The sequence below is a fragment of the Lissotriton helveticus genome, chromosome 5_1, assembly GCF_964261635.1.
Source record: "Lissotriton helveticus chromosome 5_1, aLisHel1.1, whole genome shotgun sequence".
Classification (NCBI taxonomy): Eukaryota; Metazoa; Chordata; class Amphibia; order Caudata; family Salamandridae; genus Lissotriton; species Lissotriton helveticus.
In genome coordinates this window covers 673,909,517-673,932,415 of record NC_136065.1, presented here as the reverse complement: position 1 = coordinate 673,932,415, position 22,899 = coordinate 673,909,517, and positions in this window count along the sequence as shown.

Genomic DNA, 22,899 nt, shown 5'->3' with positions numbered 1-22,899 from the left:
TCACTCAGACGAAACTGCTAAAAAGAATAATGTTAGTTTCGAACTCTTGTCTTCAGGTTCAGTTTTGTTTACATCACGTGGTATAATTTTCCTCCAATGACAACCAGGCTGTTGAAATCGTCAGGTCTTGTTGACCTGTTTGTTAGGAATCAATATGTTATATATTTTATTTGAATTCATGATGGACACAGCGCCATAGTACTCTTGTGAGATAGCACTTTCAGAGCTGAGGATATAATGTACGAGAGAAATGAGTTTAATTTTACGCGGGACCTTCCCGATCACGTGATGGTGAGCTGGTGTTATAATACCGCTGCTGATTGGTGCGTTTGATATCCTGTTTGGACTCGGCGTGTGTCAGACCGCGAGTCGCCCGCAGCATTGCAGAAGTGAGTGTTGATGCAAGACGCTTTAGTTCAGTATTTGTTGTTTCGGAATCAAGCTTACCTGGCAGTCACGGTTCAGTTCTTTTCGGTTACTTTATGCATGTATAATACTGGCTTGCCGAACATTTCACGCACTTGATTTTATTCGATTTCATGTTATTCTTTAGCTTTGTGTAGAACCTCGTGGGCACATTAGCATGTATCCTAGATGTTTCTAAAGATGACGATACTCTGAATTCACAGAATGTTATGAGAATGTACTGTTATGTTGCTTTGAATGTATCATGGTTCGTTTTTTGCTGAGCGCTAAGGTCCTGTGTGTTTGCATTTTATACAGGCCCCCGAAGAAGGGTTACACCCGAAATGCATTGGGCATGATGTAATGCTGAAAAAATGTGGAAACGTGAATTGAACGACCATATCAGTTAAACAAGGAATATAAATGAATTAAAAACACGATGTGGTTCAATCAGAGCTGAAGTGGTTGCTTTCATTTAAATGTTTACGTTGGATGGATTCTAAGCTTCCTTAAAATTTATCAATTGGTGAAGAAACCTAGTAGTTTCATGTTTAATGAACGCGTCCTTTGTGATACAATTATCACATATTCTGTTTAAATTGTTTATGTGGCCAGCAATAGTCGATTTCAAAGTCACTGAAAGAACGGACAGTGACCACAATGTGTTGGAATTGACCTATTTACCGCCGGGGGGGAGGGTTCTTCCCACGGATCAGACAAAGATAAGGCGGGCCTCCTACTAGAAAACAATCGGAGGAAAGTCAAGTGGGAGAAATTGGCCAACAGTCCAGATAGAATACCCCGCCTATATGAAAGGATTATCCCACTCTTGGAGAAAGCCTTTCAGCTAGGAAACGAGGTCCTAGATGATACCAGTAGAGGTAAGCTTGCACAAATCCACGCTGACACCATCAATACCTTAGACCAGGATCTATTCTCATTCACAGGGAATAGGAAAGGCCCTATGCCCAAGACGTCGTGGTACAATGCCGCTTGTAGGGAAGCTAAGGCCCACCTCCTACTTGCTATAAAGGGACGCCTTAACCGTGAAGACATCCGTGCTAGGAGAAGATCGTACAAAATCCTCCTTGCAAATGCGCGGGCGGAATGGGACCAAGATTATTGGGAGAATCTCACCAAGACATTAACAACCAGAGATTCTCGCAAATTCTGGCGCATAGTCGCGAATGGCACGGAGGACTTATCCTCCGCAATAGAGCCCAACATAGCCCCCTCGGCATGGCAGATCCATTTCGAGGCACTATATGCGGAAGGGGGGGGGACCAAAACAGCGAGGGTATTATAAACACTTCCAGTCCTACAGGGGTCCCTTTTATTGAAAAAGAGGTCAGGGAGGCCATTAAAAATTTAGCCGCAGGGAAAGCCCCGGGCATCGACGGAGTCCCAGGGGACTTGTTCAAACAGGAACCGAGGATATGGGCACCATACCTTACACTCATGTTCAATGCCATTCTGGGGGGAATGGAGGTGCCTGATACTTGGAGGGCAGCAGAGGTGGTCCCAATTTACAAAAAGGGATCCCCCCTGCTTCCCTCCAACTATCGCCCTATCAGTCTTATAGACATATCACAAAAACTGTTCGGCAGACTGATTTTGAACAGACTCCAGGCATGGATAGAAGAGATGAATATTCTATCCCCCTACCAGGCCGGATTCAGGCAGGGTGTATCGACCATAGATCAAATTTTTAGGCTAAATCTTCTTTACTGGAGAACAGCCGTAATCGAGGGCGGGACTCTTTATACTATTTCTGTAGACCTACGTGCCGCCTTCGATTTGGTACCTAGATCGAGGCTGTGGAAAGTGATGGAAGAGCTAAACGTCCCTGGTGACATTCTGGCAATACTGATGAGACTTCATCATAACAACTATGCCCGCGTAAGGTGTGGCAAAGGTGGCAAGTTAACCGAAAGGTTCCCCGTTCGCAGAGGGGTGAGACAGGGTTGTGTGCTTGCACCGACCCTGTTCTGCCTCTTTGTGAACGGGGTTGTTGCCCACCTAAACAGGATTGCCAATACTGATGCCCCAAAGCTGACAGGCAGCAGGGTGCCTGCTATTATGTTTGCAGACGACACCCTGCTGATGTCAAAATCCCCTATGGGGATTCAACGCATTTTAGACGGCTTCCTAGAGTTTTGCTCTGTACATGGCTTAGAAATCAACCCACAAAAAACCAAATTCATGATTTTAAATCCCAACCCCCAAAATCGAGCCCCACCCAGGATTGGCACAGTTCAACTAGAACGTGTGCATAATATTGAATACCTGGGGATTACTTTAAATGAACATTTAACCTGGACATCCCACCAGACCAAAGTGACCATCAAACTGGCTCAGTTGGCGGGTGGCACTATGCGTCTGGCGAACAAATCCATCTATCGTCCATTAACCCCAATTATGCATATTTATAAAATTCAAGTCCGGGCGGGAGTCATATATGGGGGCGAGCTGTGGGGTCACTCTCAACTCCCTAAACTACAGTCAACTGAAAATAAATTCCTGAGGCAGGTCGTTGCCCTTCCCCAGAGTACTCCCTTATTCCCCCTCAGATTAGACCTGGGAATACGACCAATAACCGAGGAGCTGGGACTCAAACCCCTAATCTTTTGGAGGCGTTTGTGGAGTAGCCCAGACCTCACAAACTACAGAGAGGAACTTAAGGAATTCCTGGAGCTACGGAATGCCAAGAGGATCCCCTGGATGATTTACATCAAGGAAATGTTAGAGGAGATGGGATACCCGGAACTATGGACGGATCCTTCAAACTCTTGTGCAAAGACTCCAAAAAAGGTACTAGCAAGAGCATACTACGAGCTGATGCTCACAAGAGCTATTGACGCTACTCGAGAAGGATCCTTGACTCATTTGTTCCTAAAACTGAAAGACTCCTACTGTCTTGAATTCGCTCTAGACGCTATTTCTCCAGTACTAACGAGAAAATTTTTTCTACAATGGAGATATGGATGCCTTCCCCTAGCTTCATTCACAGCGTCATGGCAATCTCGCTCCACCGTAGCAACTTGTCCAATGTGTGCTCATCCGAAGGAGGACGATGCCCATACTGTCTTTTTCTGTAAGGGCTACGAGAGGAGTAGGAAATACTGGTTAGTCCCGTTACTCAGGAACCTGGGCTTCAGATCCTTTAAACCTGCTTATAGAGTTTTAAAGACAGACCTCTCGCCTATTGTAGTTTATGCTGTATCGAAATTTCTGACCTCTATGTGGTTCATTCGAAGCCGATTGATGAAAAGACTTGTATAAAAATTCCGTCCAGATACACACTGTTTTATCTTTCCCAGCGTTTTAAATGTCTTAAATATTGGATCACCACACGTTTAATTAGTTTTTAAGTTGTATAAATGCTATGTATCTTTTATGATCTGTGATCGAAATAAAGATTTTTTAAATGAAATGATGTTCCAAATAGTATGGAAGGGCACATTTAAAGATGTGCTAAATAGAATAAAATAAGCCCCTATGGTGGTTTTTCTTTTGCCTATAGATTCACAGCATGACACTGAGGCAAATATCCAGCCAACTAGTTAGCACCGCTTTCGTTCAGTGTTAAGATCTCTCACTAAAGAACAGTACTTCCGAATGTGAATGTTGTAATCCCTACAATAGGGGCAGTGCCTGCTCAGGCACTGCCATGGAGATTATAATGCCCCTTTCTGTCCACCTTTCTATGGGGGTCCTCCGCCTTGAAAAGGCAGACAGAAAGAGACTTTGAGGGCTCCTAGCAGGGTACCCTGCACTCTGGTCGTCCACCATGGGGCCTGGGGGGCACTTGTGGTGCACCCCCCAAACATCTGTGCACCGTTTGGCAGGCACCGCATGATGCTGTCTGCACAAAGTGCATGAATGTTTGAAAACATAAATTTTTCTATTGCAGCTGGTGCTGCAGCACTTTTCTGGCCGTCACACAAGCTGCAATTGAAAAAGCGATGTTTCCGAATGCCCATAGGGTGGTTGCATACTAATTCGACAGGTGGAACCACCAACTAATAGTCAGGTGGATTCTATCCGGCTATGGGGTCGGTCGGACGCTCGACCAATCAACATTGAATAGGCCCGTGTGGGCCTGATTTCAAATTTGGTGGATGGGTTACTCCATTACAAATGTGACGGATATCCCATCCACCCTATTGCAAGTTCCATTATGTTCCATTGGATGTAAAGGAACTCATAATGAGGCGGACAAGAAATCAGTGACGTTTGTGATGGAGTAACCCGTCCGCCAAACTTGTAATCAGGCCCTTAGTAAAACTCTGAAGGAAAATGAGGAATAACTGGGGAATAGGGGGTAGCATTCCCAATATCCCCCGTATTTTTTTAATTTCGGGAGGAGGGGGATATAGAGGTCCACTTGTGATGGACCTCTCTCTTGACCAGAATGACTGATACTACAAGTGTCAGTACGTCTTGGGTGAGGAGAGGGATGCCAGGACCATTACAATGGATATCGCGATAAGATTTGATTCTTAGAGTTTCAATGCAACTACTGCCACCTAGGAGCTTGAGTGAAAATGTGGTGCCATTAAGCCAGGAAAAACAGCATTGTTCCTATTGATGGAGCAAGGTTTCATACGTAAAGAAACTTGCTCGGATTCAATGCTCTTGAAATAACATGAAATAAATTAACCAACATTTTTTGTGATTACTAATAATTGCACCATAAAACATTTTATTTCATGAAGGGGAAGCTTTCAAATGTGCTTTACTAAAAAGTAATCCGAGTGTCTTAATATGGCTGCCGAAAACACGGGAACTTTTCTGCACATGCGTCTACTGCATCTACGTAGTGTGACGTACTTTGCTTTTGGTGGGAATTCTTTGCAGCTGCGCAGTAGCTTTAAAAATGGCCGCTTTGAACCTCACATGCTAATGCATATGGCTGTGCTTAAACTGAACCGTGTGTGATTTGCTTAGCTACTAAGGCAATAGATAAAATAAATTAATGGGAATAGAGTAGGAATAAGTGGTATACAGTGCATTCATTTATTTTCATATTCTAAAATGTACTTCCTTTACTTTATTATTAGTTCATATTTGGGCCTGGAGGGTGACTGAAGCGCCATTTTGTCAGTGGGGACACAGGCGCATTGAACACTCTGAACTTCATGAAAAGGGCATTGAACCACAGCCAAAGGACTGTCTAACAAGTGATGCACTTGAGAACTGCACCTTTTGACCCGAAGAAGGAAAGAAATGACAATTTTGAATACATTGTTGTTGATTCAATGAAATATGAGTGGGAATATTAAAGCATGGGAATCCAAGTAAGGGGAGGGAACATAGAACAATGAACCTAAGAAAACTAACATTACATTAGTATGGGGTAATGACTTCACCCCGTCCCACTGACCAATCGAATGACGGGAATACCCAAATATTGAAACATTGGAGGGCGGTATATATACTGCAAATAGTATAACTAAGGTAGGCTGTCAGCTAGATTGTCTGACTTGTCACAGACCTGCTCACTGACCCTACGTTGCTGACTGAAGGAGATTGTGGATGTCCCAGAGCGCAGAGGGCTGCTCGAGCATTCTGACTGAAGAATTGAGAGATTGCTGAAGTAGAAGAATCGATCCATCTAGAAGGGCACAAGAGTAGCACCAGAGAGGGGTGTAACACTGGTGTTGCACTTCAATGAGGTTACCTGTCCTGTCCTGCCCCTGTGCTGACCTGTTGGCTCCTGATTAGTCGGGAGACCCTTTCTTTTCCAGCCCTTGGCCATGGATTTGGTCCTCGCACCATTTTAGGTAAATATAAATCTGTGTGGTATGTCCTTGTACTGTTTCCCTTTCCCAGGTACCAATGTCTAGAGATTTTACTAAGTCTTTTAAAATGTTTTCTTTAATCATTATTTTAATCCTTGAGAAGCTGTTGATTGGCATGTATTGGTATTTGACTCACAAAATATTGCATAGATAAAAGCTTTAAAACTCTCCCGAGTCTGTGATCATTTTATGACCTAAGGTAAATTGTTGTTTATGCCTATTATTCTAATGACCTGATTCATTGACCTGAGTAAATTAAGAATCAGCAGCAAATAGATTACCAGCTTATTGTGTGTATGTTTATGGACCCAGGTGAGTATGGTGTATTACGAGTAACCCAAACTGGGAATCTAGCGCCAACAGTATTTCCTGGTAGCAGAATGATGGTTAGGTTTTAGTTAAGATAGGTAGTTAAGTTGTTTTTGAATATTGATTTATGTATTAACCAAAACCCGTTTGTATTGTTTCATGTTGTCCAGAATTCCCTGGGGATATTGAATAGCGGGTGGTAAATGGAAGCCACACTGCGGTGAGGTTACTTGCCTTGATGAATAAAGTGTGAAAAAATTAGGTAGAACTTGAAGCACTAGTTAGGGATTATTTTCGTATAAAAGTGAGAACGATTGGTAGCAAAGGAGTTCGCTGGTGAAACTTTGGTCTTATATCACCTAGAGAGGGTAATACTGAAGGAGTAACAGATTTTTTGATGCTTGAATGAAGAGTAAGCAGAAGAGGTTTTACTCGTAGTGTGTGAAAGGTAAATGGAAAAGTTTTCTTGCAGTAAAAGAAATTTGCTTTCCTTTGAATTTAGTCAATCAGGCACAGTAGTGAATGTTTTTATGTTGTTGATTAATTAAATGAATAAGTAAAATTGAAAGAAATTGAGTTTTCGTAAATTAGCTTGCAAAGGAGGGGTCAGTCGCGGGCGCAGCACTGACGTCACTAAGAGCCGCGCAGGGATTGGTAGAAACCGCCGGCGTGTAGCTGAGGTAAAATTGTAGAGGAGGGGAGAGTGAAATTCACGTCACAGGAAAGCTCCGCAATCCCTGGTTAAAGAAAACAGTAAACCTAATGTTAATTGGTCAGCAAAATAGAAAAGGCGCTGGTATTGGAGAAGCATTAGAGTAGATATAAACAATTAATTAATTGTCAAAATAGAAATTTCAGTATTAGTAGATAGTAGAACATATATGTGGAGCCTTGATCCAACTATAATAGGGTCTCGTCCAGATAGAAGATTTATAGGTTTTGCCCATGAGCAGTACATTAGAGGAAAACCAAGAACCATGTACGGGGAGAAGCGAAAAATGTCATTTATGCAGCAAATCAAGAATTATTTTGAAAAAGGATAAACCCATTAAAACTAGGAAGGATGTATTATTCCTCCTCCGAATACACCCGCATCATATATGATGGTAGAAAGAGGCTACCACACTTGTGTATGGATATAAAATTGGATAGAATACACAAAGGATGATGGAATATTAGAATTTACAGAACATTTAATGGTAGAATTTTACATAATTTGCGAATTCGCATGAATGAATTCGAACCAAGGCCTAGATTAACTCAGTACGAAGCCTTACAAGAGTGGGAGACTGAGGCTTTTCAGTCACCTCGATGTGACTGGAACTTGAGTACATTTTATCTGAAATTCCCCCGAAAAACACGAGATAAACAAATGAAAAAATGGAGACAAGCTATGATAGTAGAAGGATTGTTTCTGTATTAATGAAAGAAGAACCAACAGGAAATAAATGTACAGAGAAAACAAAGCATTTAATGACTGGTAGTGGAGATTCAGAATACGACTATTTTGAAGATGTATTAATGAAGAATCCTCCACCTAATTAGGAAGAAATAAATAGAAGTACCCCAAGTGCCCATTTTTTGAAAATACCCTTGGTTCCGCAGGTTGTATATGAGACTAGATTAGAAAGGGTACTCCAAGAAAAGGAAAGAGAAGCAAGAAATTAAAATAGAAGTGAGTTAATTCAGAAAATAACTCAATTAAATACAAGCCCTGAAGCATTACCGATCCCAGTAACTATAGGTCCTGTAGTTCCCTTATATTGGGATAAGCAAAATGGTTCTAAAACTCCTGTTCTGACTATGCCAATCACGCAAACCAGAAAAGAAAATGTAATAATAGATGACCAGGCAAGTGAATGTGAGTCAGTGATTTCTTTAATGGATCTGCCAATAAGAAAGCCAACAAATGATGCATTTACGAAAATCACACCAGTATATTCAAAAGAATTACAGATTGAAACACTCACAGGAACAAAAAGTGCTACTGTAGTAACCCCAGAAGAGATAGAACGATGGACATGAGATATAGAAAAGCCAAAATCGCAACCAAAGGTATTGGATGTATTCAATTTGAGAGTAGAATTGGAAGAAATGATAGCTGGAAATGTAGCGATAGATAGATTAAATACTTTTAATGAAAAAGAGTTGCTATTCATATGTAGAAGCATCACTCGAAATACCAAAATAAACATATAGAGCAGAATTCTCTGACAAAGATTTAGAAAACATGAATGTGTCAGGAAGAAAGTTACAAATAAAAGAATTTTTGTCACTGTTGCAAAAATGGGGACATTTGGATAGGTGGAAAACTAGATGAACAAAGAAAAATGAAGAATTACAGGCAAATAGAACGACAACTGAGTATATGATGAAAGATGCAGAAAAGGTTGAAAGGTTGTGTTCAATGAGAGAGGTACCAGGAGGAGGTTATGTACATGTTCCATGGACTTGACAGGATATTTTATTATTTACAAATGAGTTGCCAAAACTTAGAGAAAAAACAGTCAAATGGTACGGGCAAGTTGAAACGTTTGTGAAAGTTTTGTTGAAGGATTTAGATGGACTGTTTGACATTGTTGTTCCTGCTGATTTATGGGCAGAGTGTAAAATTACAGTAGATTGGCCTAATGATGAGTACACCAGAGATGCAAAGACAGGAGCCCCATTAGACTCTGTGATGAAAAAATATCATCGGGTAATTACTTATTTGAAGGGAAAGATTCCCTTAATGGACACTGATTGGATAAAAATAGACAGAACAACTCAAGAACAGGATGAGTCAGTACATGCATATTATGAACAACTTTTACCGGTGTTCAAGCAGGATAGTGTGTTTGAAAACATTGAAAATAAGGATATGACACATTTCGTATATCGTTTTGTTTCTGGGTTAAGGTTAGATATATCACAAATGATTAAGGGCCATATGTATCAACATCCTCATTTGCGATTCTCGAATAACGATTCTTTTGAAATCGTTATTTGAGAATTACAAAAAGGATGTATGTAAAAAATCGCATTTTTTAGCGATTTCTTAATATTCCTTAATTGCGATTAGCAAATTGCGATTCGCAATTTGAGAATCGCAAATTGAGAAAAATTTCAAGCGTGCAAGGGTGTCATAAGGACACCCTGATGAACCCTGAAATGTATATGTGTGCACATATGGTGCACATGCATGCCCTGAGGGCATGTATGTGCGCCACATGGCACTTTTACAAATGCCAAAAAGTGCATTCGTGAAAGAAAATGCAAATTACCACCAACTTCAAGTTGGTGGTAATTTGCGATTTCTTAATGACAACTTGGGTGCTTCATACATAGCAAATTTTGCGATTCCTTAATTTTGCAATGCGATTTTACTCATACATTGCATTTTCCGAATTTTTAGTCAGAAACGCTGCTTTTTTGTGAATTGCAGGGTTTGCGACTAAAAAAATGGATGATACATATGCCCACTAAGAACATAAGTTCTGTTGGCAAGCAAAACCTATTGATGAGATCCTCAAATATGCAGAATACTGTTGGGATGAGATTGACAATAAAAATTAAAGAAATTAGAAGAAAAGGTAATGTGGGCTCAAGTAAAATTAGCAGAGCAACAAGAACTTTAGTAGGACATATTATCATGGTGGGTCAAGTTGGCTGGATAGGTAGCTCACGGAAATCTAGAGGGGGTGATTGCGTAATTGTGAATTTCAACAGAGCATTTCTAGCTGGAACAATTCTGTCCAGGGACTTCAATTCGGGCCCTTTAACTTATGGGTCTCATGTACAGGCATTACCTCTAGGTTTTTTTCTATAAATTAGACACGTATAGGTATATTCCAGGGACTAGCAATTTGGATGTTCCCAGAGAAAGGTGTGTTATATTCTGATCATCTCTTTCCCTGCTGCTCAGCCTGTGTGTGTGTGATGCCATTAGAATGTTCGTGTATGCATGGTTTGAATGTGTGATCAGTTTGAATGAGTGGGGCTGAGCAGCTGGATGCTGCTCCCGGTGGGGCCTTCCTTACTACCAACTATGTCTAATAAACCAACTTAAGAATACCTACTATTATTGTATTTACTTATTTTACAATGTACATTTTAACATTGCAACAAGGTGGCTTCAAAAACCCTCTGCAGCACAATACCACTCTTGCCCACAAGTTGCACGCAGTCAAAACCAACTAGCCGGTCCCCCCACTAGAGTTATCTAATAGATTTTCTACACTATCTAGGCTGGAGGAGTGTGATTGACTGCATAATTCTGTGAAGCCCGCCATAGAGATACAGTCCCAGTAGAAGGTTTATCCTTCAACTGAGCAAAGTGTGTTAGTCCCTAGCGTACCCAATAACAATATCTTGTTGTGGAATATTGCAGGTCTGGCAGATACGTTTCAGGATCCCACATGGCTACAGTTTGTCAGGCAATTTGCAGTGATCTGTTTCCAGGAGACATGGCTAGTGAATTGTAATTTAGTTTTGGAGGGATTCAAGGCCTTCTTCGTGCCAGCATCGTCATCGCTAAGTGGTAGAGCTCAGGGTGGTTTGGTTATCTATATATTGTAGGCAGTGGATTGCTGGATTCAGACCCTTCCATCTTCGAAGTTGAGTCTTCAAGCTATTGTATTGAAGAAGGGGACTTCTAGTATGGACCTGATATACTTTTATAACGCCACGTCAAGTAACTTGGGGGAATGCAATATCACACAGCTGGGTTCTTATATAGGGCAGACTTGTGGCTTTATATCACATAACCTAATGGTGCTGGGAGATTTTAACATACACCCTTGTGGAGATCCGAGGTATACTAGTATGGTTGACTTAGGTTGCCCCCGAATGTGGCAGTTCCACTTTGAGCATTCGTCCCAGGGAGAAGTCTTGAATAACTTACTTAATGAATACATTCTAATGTCATTAATGTCCCTTTCTGCCCCACATACCAAAGTTCTCGGTCCTTCTTTTAGAGAGAGAGGCAGTGGATCTTTTATTGATTACATTTTATTTTAATCTACCCTTCAATACTTTTTTAGTGGGTGTAATCCTGCGCTATCCACTAGCGTGGATTCCAAGATGGCGCCCGCTGAGAGCACCCGGCAAAGTGAGGTGAGCGTTCTAGACGCCGCGACGCCGCATGCTCGATCGGAGGAGCAGGAAGAGGCTGAAAAGGATGCTGAGGAGGGATAAAACTCTCTCGTCATCCCGAAGGTGGAACCCGAGACTGAAGCACCTCGACAGACCCCTAGGAAGACCGAAGAAACCCAGGAGAGAGGAGAAGACCCTGAGCACACGCCGGAACCACCCAGATGCACCGCAGTTAAGTCCACCGGACCCAGAGGATAGGAGGGCTGTGAGAACCAAGCGGTCCGGAGTGGAAAATTCAAGCAGTCGTAATAACGAATAGTGAATGGAAAGAGAACACAAGAAACCAGTATCTATTGCTGGGTCACCGGGTGAATCCCACACGGCAGCTGTCAATCATTACTGCCACGTGTATTGCATTGTGGCAAATAAGTTAGTATATCTTAGAAGTCATCCACTCGCAGCGTGCCGATTTCCGATCGGCACGCTGCTTGAATTTTCCACTCCGGACCGCTTAGGTTATGTTTACAGATTCTGGCCGATCTCAGCCGCATCAACGGATGTCTTATTGACTTGACACTCTTTCTTGGCTCTTCATTGTATTGTGGTTGTCTACCTTGTGGTGGTGCTAACTTGAAAGCACTAACACAGTGACTGCTGATTCGACGACAATCGGGCTTATTTCCTTTGCTTGATTATTAAGTGAAGTGGATGTTCCACATCCTTTAACAGATCCATTTGGAGCCTAAGTGAAACTTACTAGCTGTTTGGACACGGTGTCGGGTACACTGCGGAACAACGAGCGCTGGATTATCCAATTGAAATATGATGTGACTAGGACCACTCCAGCTTATATTGTTTCTGCCCTGAGGAAGCTCCTCGTGTGGGAGCGAAATGCGTTGGCTGATGACTTGAATGGAATGATCTTAAAGTAAATTAATTTCTAATAAAGAAGTGACTTTTTCATCTACTCTGTTCTACTAGACTTTGTGAGCTGCACACCCTCATTTGGTATAATTATCTCTTGATCTGAAGCACAGCAACGCCAATCAACGGCTGGCGTAGGGGTTGGCTGCACAGCAATTCTACACTTAGGAACTGGTGTGAGGTGCGGCATCGAGGGTCCGCTGTTGTTGTTTCTTTTCTGGTAATAGGAAACATGAATTTACCCCAGACTCATAAAGAAATAAGCATGTTTCTTGGAGTCGTGGGATATTGCAGGCAGTGGATTGTGGGATTTGCAGTACTAGTCAAACCATTGATACAATTCACAAAGAAAAGAGCAAGAGACACAGTAGATTGGGATGATAAAAGTATGAAAGCCTTTCTAAAGTTACGAAATTGCCCGTGCCAAGCACCTGCGCTAGGTATGCCAGATTATTCCAAAGAATTTGCACTATTCTGTGAAGGAAGAGACAATTGTGTGCTCTCAGTCCTAACACAGGCACATGGCTTAATGCGATGTGCTTTGGCATATTTCCCTGCTACGCTGGACCCAGTGGCATCTGCATTGGCAGGGTTCATAAAAGCTGTAGCTGCAACATGTATGAGTCTGGAACAAAGTGAGTCAATGATAATGGGACACCCTGTAACAGTGTAAGTACCACATGCAGTTGTAATATTGCTGACAAGAACTCGAACACAGTACCTTACTCTTTGTCGGCTGACTAAGTATAAGTGAGTTATATTAGGCGCAGAAAATGTAACGATAGTCAGATGTACTGTCTTAAATCCTGCAACTCTGTTACCTGATACCCTTTTAGAAGAAGTAAGAGATGAGGTTGAGCATGAATGCCTTGATGTGACCAAACCTCGTCCAGACATAAAGGAAAAACCTTTGAAGAATGCAGAAAATTAGCTGTTTGTAGATAGCTTGTGTATGCGTCATGAGGAAGGAGGATTGAGTGCTGCTTATGCTGTATGCACATTGGCTGAAATAGTTGAAGCATCCTATGTACCAGGAGTCAAGCCTGCACAAATAGCCGAATTGGTAGCTTTAATTAAAGCTTACAAAATTGGGAGAAATTGGAGAGTGAGCATATACACTGACAGTCAGTATGGTTACAGGATTGTGCATGACTTTGGCCAGCTCTGGATGCAAAGGGATTTCATGACTTCTTCAGGAACCCCTATTGAGAAAGGACATTTTATCAAAGAATTAATTAAAGCACTTCAATCAGCCTGGATAGCTTGACTCCAGTGGTGTGGAGAGCCTGGGACTCACGTCTCAGCATACCCAGCCCACTCGGGGGGGGGGGGGGGGGGGGAGTGCAAAAAACACAGTTGCTGGACAGAATGTAGAACAATGTCATACATTCACCCCAGTACAAGGATCTGGGCCTAAATCCATCGTTTTTTTGCACTCCACACCACCCTGGGTTAGACACTGGCTATATGCAAATCAGCTCTGACCCAGTGCCTCATGGGAACAGTCCAGTCCGAACTACCAAGCCATGTCTTTCCCAGACCGGAATCAAGCATCCAAGGACCGGTTTCTGGCTATCAGCCTTCATCAGCCTAGATAGCTTGACTCCAGTGGTGTGGAGAGCCTGGGACTCACGTCTGAGCATACCCAGCCCACTCGGGGGGGAAAATTACAAAAAACACAGTTGATGGACAGAATGTAGAACAATGTCATACATTCACCCCAGTACAAGGATCTGGGCCTAAATCCATCGTTTTTTTGCACTCCACACCACCCTGGGTTAGACACTGGCTATATGCAAATCAGCTCTGACCCTGTGCCTCATGGGAACAGTCCAGTCCGAACTACCAAGCCATGTCTTTCCCAGACCGGAATCAAGCATCCAAGGACCGGTTTCTGGCTATCAGCCTTCATCAGCCTGGATAGATTGACTCCAGTGGTGTGGAGAGCCTGGGACTCACGTCTGAGCATACCCAGCCCACTCGGGGGGGGGGGGAGAATTGCAAAAAACACAGTTGATGGACAGAATGTAGAACAATGTCATACATTCACCCCAGTACAAGGATCTGGGCCTAAATCCATCGTTTTTTTGCACTCCACACCACCCTGGGTTAGACACTGGCTATATGCAAATCAGCTCTGACCCTGTGCCTCATGGGAACAGTCCAGTCCGAACTACCAAGCCATGTCTTTCCCAGACCGGAATCAAGCATCCAAGGACCGGTTTCTGGCTATCAGCCTTCATCAGCCTGGATAGATTGACTCCAGTGGTGTGGAGAGCCTGGGACTCACGTCTGAGCATACCCAGCCCACTCGGGGGGGGGGGGAGAATTGCAAAAAACACAGTTGATGGACAGAATGTAGAACAATGTCATACATTCACCCCAGTACAAGGATCTGGGCCAAAATCCATCGTTTTTTTGCACTCCACACCACCCTGGGTTAGACACTGGCTATATGCAAATCAGCTCTGACCCTGTGCCTCATGGGAACAGTCCAGTCCGAACTACCAAGCCATGTCTTTCCCAGACCGGAATCAAGCATCCAAGGACCGGTTTCTGGCTATCAGCCTTCATCAGCCTAGATAGCTTGACTCCAGTGGTGTGGAGAGCCTGGGACTCACGTCTGAGCATACCCAGCCCACTCGGGGGGGAAAATTGCAAAAAACACAGTTGATGGACAGAATGTAGAACAATGTCATACATTCACCCCAGTACAAGGATCTGGGCCTAAATCCATCGTTTTTTTGCACTCCACAGCACCCTGGGTTAGACACTGGCTATATGCAAATCAGCTCTGACCCTGTGCCTCATGGGAACAGTCCAGTCCGAACTACCAAGCCATGTCTTTCCCAGACCGGAATCAAGCATCCAAGGACCGGTTTCTGGCTATCAGCCTTCATCAGCCTGGATAGATTGACTCCAGTGGTGTGGAGAGCCTGCGACTCACGTCTGAGCATACCCAGCCCACTCGGGGGGGAAAATTGCAAAAAACACAGCTGACCCTGTGCCTCAAAGACATGGCTTGGTAGTGCGGACTGGACTGTTCCCATGAGGCACAGGGTCAGAGCTGATTTGCATATAGCCAGTGTCTAACCCAGGGTGTTGTGGAGTGCAAAAAAACGATGGATTTAGACCCAGATCCTTGTACTGGGGTGAATGTATGACATTGTTCTACATTCTGTCCATCAACTGTGTTTTTTGCAATTTCACCCTGAGTGTGCTGGGGATGCTCAGACGTGAGTCCCAGGCTCTCCACAACACTGGAGTCAAGCTATCCAGGCTGATGAAGGCTGATAGCCAGAAACCGGTCCTTGGATGCTTGATTCCGGTCTGGGAAAGACATGGCTTGGTAGTTCGGACTGGACTGTTCCCATGAGGCACAGGGTCAGAGCTGATTTGCATATAGCCAGTGTCTAACCCAGGGTGGTGTGGAGTGCAAAAAAACGATGGATTTAGACCCAGATCCTTGTACTGGGGTGAATGTATGACATTGTTCTACATTCTGTCCATCAACTGTGTTTTTTGCAATTTCACCCTGAGTGTGCTGGGGATGCTCAGACGTGAGTCCCAGGCTCTCCACACCACTGGAGTCAAGCTATCCAGGCTGATGAAGGCTGATAGCCAGAAACCGGTCCTTGGATGCTTGATTCCGGTCTGGGAAAGACATGGCTTGGTAGTTCGGACTGGACTGTTCCCATGAGGCACAGGGTCAGAGCTGATTTGCATATAGTCAGTGTCTAACCCAGGGTGGTGTGGAGTGCAAAAAAACGATGGATTTAGGCCCAGATCCTTGTACTGGGGTGAATGTATGACATTGTTCTACATTCTGTCCAACAACTGTGTTTTTTGCAATTTTCACCCCGAGTGGGCTGGGTATGCTCACACGTGAGTCCCAGGCTCTCCACACAACTGTAGTCAAGCTATCCAGGCTGATGAAGGCTGATAGCCAGAAACCGGTCCTTGGATGCTTGATTCCGGTCTGGGAAAGAAATGGGTTGGTAGTTCGGACTGGACTGTTCCCATGAGGCATAGGGTCAGAGCTGATTTGCATATAGCCAGTGTCTAACCCAGGGTGGTGTGGAGTGCAAAAAAACTATGGATTTAGGCCCAGATCCTTGTACTGGGGTGAATGTATGACATTGTTCTACATTCTGTCCATCAACTGTGTTTTTTGCAATTTTCACCCCGAGTGGGCTGGGTATGCTCAGACGTGAGTCCCAGGCTCTCCACACCACTGGAGTCAAGCTATCCAGGCTGATGAAGGCTGATAGCCAGAAACCGGTCCTTGGATGCTTGATTCCGGTCTGGGAAAGACATGGCTTGGTAGTTCGGACTGGACTGTTCCCATGAGGCACAGGGTAAGAGCTGATTTGCATATAGCCAATGTCTAACCCAGGGTGGTGTGGAGTGCAAAAAACGATGGATTTAGGCCCAGATCCTTGTACTGGGGTGAATGTATGACATTGTTCTACATTCTGTCCATCAACTGTGTTTTTTGCAATTTTCACCCCGAGTGGGCTGGGTATGCTCAGACGTGAGTCCCAGGCTCTCCACACCACTGGAGTCAAGCTATCCAGGCTGATGAAGGCTGATAGCCAGAAACCGGTCCTTGGATGCTTGATTCCGGTCTGGGAAAGACATGGCTTGGTAGTTTGGACTGGACTGTTCCCATGAGGCACAGGGTCAGAGCTGATTTACATATAGCCAGTGTCTAACCCAGGGTGGTGTGGAGTGCAAAAAAACGATGGATTTAGACCCAGATCCTTGTACTGGGGTGAATGTATGACATTGTTCTACATTCTGTCCATGAACTGTGTTTTTTGCAATTTCACCCTGAGTGTGCTGGGGATGCTCAGACGTGAGTCCCAGGCTCTCCACACCACTGGAGTCAAGCTATCCAGGCTGATGAAGGCTGATAGCCAGAAACCGGTCCTTGGATGCTTGATTCCGGTCTGGGAAAGACATGGCTTGGTAGTTCGGACTGGACTGTTCCCATGAGGCACAGGGTCAGAGCTGATTTGCATATAGTCAGTGTCTAACCCAGGGTGGTGTGGAGTGCAAAAAAACGATGGATTTAGGCCCAGATCCTTGTACTGGGGTGAATGTATGACATTGTTCTACATTCTGTCCATCAACTGTGTTTTTTGCAATTTCACCCCGAGTGGGCTGGGTATGCTCAGACGTGAGTCCCAGGCTCTCCACACAACTGGAGTCAAGCTATCCAGGCTGATGAAGGCTGATAGCTAGAAACCGGTCCTTGGATGCTTGATTCCGGTCTGGGAAAGAAATGGGTTGGTAGTTCGGACTGGACTGTTCCCATGAGGCATAGGGTCAGAGCTGATTTGCATATAGCCAGTGTCTAACCCAGGGTGGTGTGGAGTGCAAAAAAACAATGGATTTAGGCCCAGATCCTTGTACTGGGGTGAATGTATGACATTGTTCTACATTCTGTCCATCAACTGTGTTTTTTGCAATTTTCACCCCGAGTGGGCTGGGTATGCTCAGACGTGAGTCCCAGGCTCTCCACACCACTGGAGTCAAGCTATCCAGGCTGATGAAGGCTGATAGCCAGAAACCGGTCCTTGGATGCTTGATTCCGGTCTGGGAAAGACATGGCTTGGTAGTTCGGACTGGACTGTTCCCATGAGGCACAGGGTCAGAGCTGATTTGCATATAGCCAATGTCTAACCCATGGTGGTGTGGAGTGCAAAAAAACGATGGATTTAGGCCCAGATCCTTGTACTCGGGTGAATGTATGACATTGTTCTACAGTCTGTCCATCAACTGTGTTTTTTGCAATTTTCACCCCGAGTGGGCTGGGTATGCTCAGACGTGAGTCCCAGGCTCTCCACACCACTGGAGTCAAGCTATCCAGGCTGATGAAGGCTGATAGCCAGAAACCGGTCCTTGGATGCTTGATTCCGGTCTGGGAAAGACATGGCTTGGTAGTTTGGACTGGACTGTTTCCATGAGGCACAGGGTCAGAGCTGATTTGCATATAGCCAGTGTCTAACCCAGGGTGGTGTGGAGTGCAAACAAACGATGGATTTAGGCCCAGATCCTTGTACTGGGGTGAATGTATGACATTGTTCTACATTCTGTCCATCAACTGTGTTTTTTGCAATTTTCACCCCGAGTGGGCTGGGTATGCTCAAACGTGAGTCCCAGGCTCTCCACACCACTGGAGTCAAGCTATCCAGGCTGATGAAGGCTGAAAGCCAGAAACCGGTCCTTGGATGCTTGATTCCGGTCTGGGAAAGACATGGCTTGGTAGTTCGGACTGGACTGTTCCCATGAGGCACAGGGTCAGAGCTGATTTGCATATAGCCAGTGTCTAACCCAGGGTGGTGTGGAGTGCAAACAAACGATGGATTTAGGCCCAGATCCTTGTACTGGGGTGAATGTATGACATTGTTCTACATTCTGTCCATCAACTGTGTTTTTTGCAATTTTCACCCCAAGTGGGCTGGGTATGCTCAGACGTGAGTCCCAGGCTCTCCACACCACTGGAGTCAAGCTATCCAGGCTGATGAAGGCTGATAGCCAGAAACCGGTCCTTGGATGCTTGATTCCGGTCTGGGAAAGACATGGCTTGGTAGTTCGGACTGGACTGTTCCCATGAGGCACAGGGTCAGAGCTGATTTGCATATAGCCAGTGTCTAACCCAGGGTGGTGTGGAGTGCAAAAAAACGATGGATTTAGGCCCAGATCCTTGTACTGGGGTGAATGTATGACATTGTTCTACATTCTGTCCATCAACTGTGTTTTTTGCAATTTTCACCCCGAGTGGGCTGGGTATGCTCAGACGTGAGTCCCAGGCTCTCCACACCACTGGAGTCAAGCTATCCAGGCTGATGAAGGCTGATAGCCAGAAACCGGTCCTTGGATGCTTGATTCCGGTCTGGGAAAGACATGGCTTGGTAGTTCGGACTGGACTGTTCCCATGAGGCACAGGGTCAGAGCTGATTTGCATATAGCCAGTGTCTAACCCAGGGTGGTGTGGAGTGCAAAAAAACGATGGATTTAGGCCCAGATCCTTGTACTGGGGTGAATGTATGACATTGTTCTACATTCTGTCCATCAACTGTGGTTTTTGCAATTTCCGTCAATATTATGGCTGGGCCTGGTGCAGGTGAGGATGATGATATGGTTGCTGGTGTCGTTAACGGCTGTGAGGGAAAGTGACTCCCTTCGGCCACATATTCAGAAGTGGAACTTGATGCCGGATGGCCTGCTGATTCAGTAGTATTTCTGCCGGTTCCTTTAATTTTCTGCCACTCTTTTTCGAACCGAGTCGCTGACAGAGCTAGCCAATGTTTGTACTTTGAAACATCTACTTCATTAAAAGGAATGAATGCTTTGCTGGCCACGGCCTTTTTGTACCGTGGATCCAGAATAGTGGCACAAATGTAATGTTTTTCTGTATGTATTTGTTTTCATTGTCAACTAGGCGGCTTAATAACCTCTCCGCCAACTGATATGCGTCTTGCTTTTCAGCATCATCTCGGAACGTTGAAGACACCGCCTTCAGTTGGTGCTCTAGCATGCGCAACAATGGGATAGCTTTGCCCAAAGTACAGTCCTCCCTGCTGACTTCACGCGTGAAGATCTCAAAAGGACAAAGCATGTCTGTCAGGCTTTTAACTAGCTTCCATTCCTCCAACTCTAGCCACATGTAACCCAGTGCAAAGACATACTGATTGATTACGACCCACTGCTCAGACAGATGCTCAAGCACGTAGAAGGTTGAGTTCCAACATGTTACCACCTCCTGGATGAGTCCTCTGACTGGCAGTCTACGTTCACGTTGCATGTTCCTCAGCTGCTTCCGGGCCTTAAACGAATGGCTGAAATGTGTGTAGATTCTTCGGCAGGTGGTCAGTAACTTGCTGACTGTGATTTCTTTTTTCAAGAAATCTTGCACAACAATGGGTTTTTTTTGTCCTCATTTTTGTGATCCTTTTGTACAGCAACAGGGTCACCTCTCACTAGATGCCCTCGGAGATGAGGTAAGAACCTTGGGTTGATACCAACCATTGCGAAATTTTGCATGAGTTACATACCTCTGATTCCAGCCCCGTTAGAACTCATTAAGCAACGTGATCGCGTTGGTTAAATCATTGGACACCCCTTCCTGACCTACCGCCTATATGTATCCCATAACTCCCAGTGCTTTGTGAGCTTGGATCTCCCTCTGATCTTATCCACATTTCTAAATGTTTCTACTGAACGGATCCAGTTCTTAACCTTCGGAGGAGAGGGAAGAATACAATTTATACAAATCTCGCGCCTGGCAATCAGGATAAGTGTAAACAAAAGATGTTTCTGATTTTTTGTTAAAATCGTGATAGACTCATTAATATCCAAGATGCCAAAAATAACATTGAAGGCTCTTATCTTAATTGTCGTGTTTAAGCTACCGTCAATGATCTTACCAGCTTCTTTCCAGAATATATCTAGGTGATGACATGAATGAAACATGTGGATGTCATTTGCTTCCCTCTCGCCACATTTTGGACATTTCTTGGTCACCTGGGCATTCATTTTGGACAGTTTTTCAGGGGTCCAGTACGATCCGTGCAAAGTGAACAAATGATTTTTCCTAGGAGGTGTAGAAATAATAATGTACCATAAAAAAAGTGCAGGATACTTGCCAAGTTTGCTGCGAGTCTTGAGCCGGGTAAATCTTCTTCCACTTAAGATCTGGAGTTTCGTTTCCACTTTCCTTCTTCTCCACTAGGTGCCAATACCACTTCGAAACTTCTTTCTTGCCAAAGCCTTTATGCAATTCACCCTCTAGGTTTTCAACATAGTCTGGCGATGTCTCTTGATCTTTAGACCAGCTAGCCAACTGGTAGAACTTGAACCTAGATATTTCGTTCTTCGTCCATTGAGCTAACTCGTCCCAAGGTTTTAATTCCCCATCATCCAGTAACTCTCCCCACTTGGTAATCTCGGCCCTTTTCAAAGATTGTGCTAGTGAGTCTTTCAGGCAATCAGGGGTTCCTGGAGAGTTCCATATCGGTGCTTGCGGACTGTAATACGGGAATCGCCATAGCTTCCTTATGTCGGACCATAGTTTAAAGGCTGATCTTGGAACCTTTAATCTGATTTTTTTAAAGAATTTTTGATGGCCGAACTTGTAAAGGCAGTGGTCATATTTGGGTACTGCTTTCCAGTAAGGAGGATATGACTCATATTCCTGATAGAGATGCCTTATGTTCTTAAAGTGGAAGGCTTTATAATATGACTTAAGATCCGGGCTAGCTATCCCACCTTGGTTTTTTTTCTGGGTCAACCTCTACCAGGCTATCCTAACACCCTTAGACGCCCAAATGAAAGAATTTATCTCACCCTGTATTTTCTTTAAACTCTGTGAATCAAACTCCAGAGGTATTGTGTTAAAAACAAAAGTAAATTTTGGTAGGATAGCCATTTTTATTACATTAGCTCTCCCTATAAATGTAAGAGATAAGTAACTCCAAGACTTCAATAGTTTCCTCATCTCCTTAGCCTTTAGATCCACATTTACCTGGGCGATATCATCAGTATTCTCTAAGACTTGGATCCCCAGGTATCTGATTTTCCTTTTGGACTCAATTTGTGGAGCAGACATGTTCCAATGCATAATCTCGGTTTTATCGTGATTTATTTGATAACCAGAAATTTCCCCAAAACCTACTAAAATACTGCTTATGTTATTAAATGACTGATTTAGATTATTCGAGTAAATCATCAAATCATCAGCATATAATGCAAACTTTAGGTCCCAGTTATTGAAGCTAAAGGGGATAATTTTTTCAGACATCCTAATTATGTTAGAAAGTGGCTCTATATATATATTGAACAGGTGGGGGGAGAGTGGACAACCCTGTCTCGTGCCTCTTTTGATTTGAAAGCTGTTTGAGGTACTGCCATTAATGAGTATTTTCCCTGTTGGAGCCGAGTATATATTAGCTATTACACGTGAAAAGGTTTGACCTAAGGTATTGTGTAAGATCACTTTTTGTAAATACGACCAGTTAACACGGTCAAATGCCTTGGCTGCATCAAATGTAAATAATGCTAAGGGTACCTTTTCTTGATTTGCAATGTCTGTGGCTTCAATCAGTTGGTGTGTGAGGTCATGCAGCTGTCTCCCTTTAATAAAACTCTTCTGATCCTTGTGAATTATTTTGTCAGATAAAGAGCCCAATCTTTTTGCTAGAACCTTAGTAAAAATGTTGTAGTCTGCGTTAAGAAGTGAGATTGGCCTATAAGATTCACAGAAAAGGGGATCTTTACCAGGTTTTAGAATCAGGCTGATCGTCGCCTTATTCCAGGATTTAGGGATTGGGAGGCCCTCCAGGAACATAGCGTTAAAAAGCTCGGTTAAACTAAACGC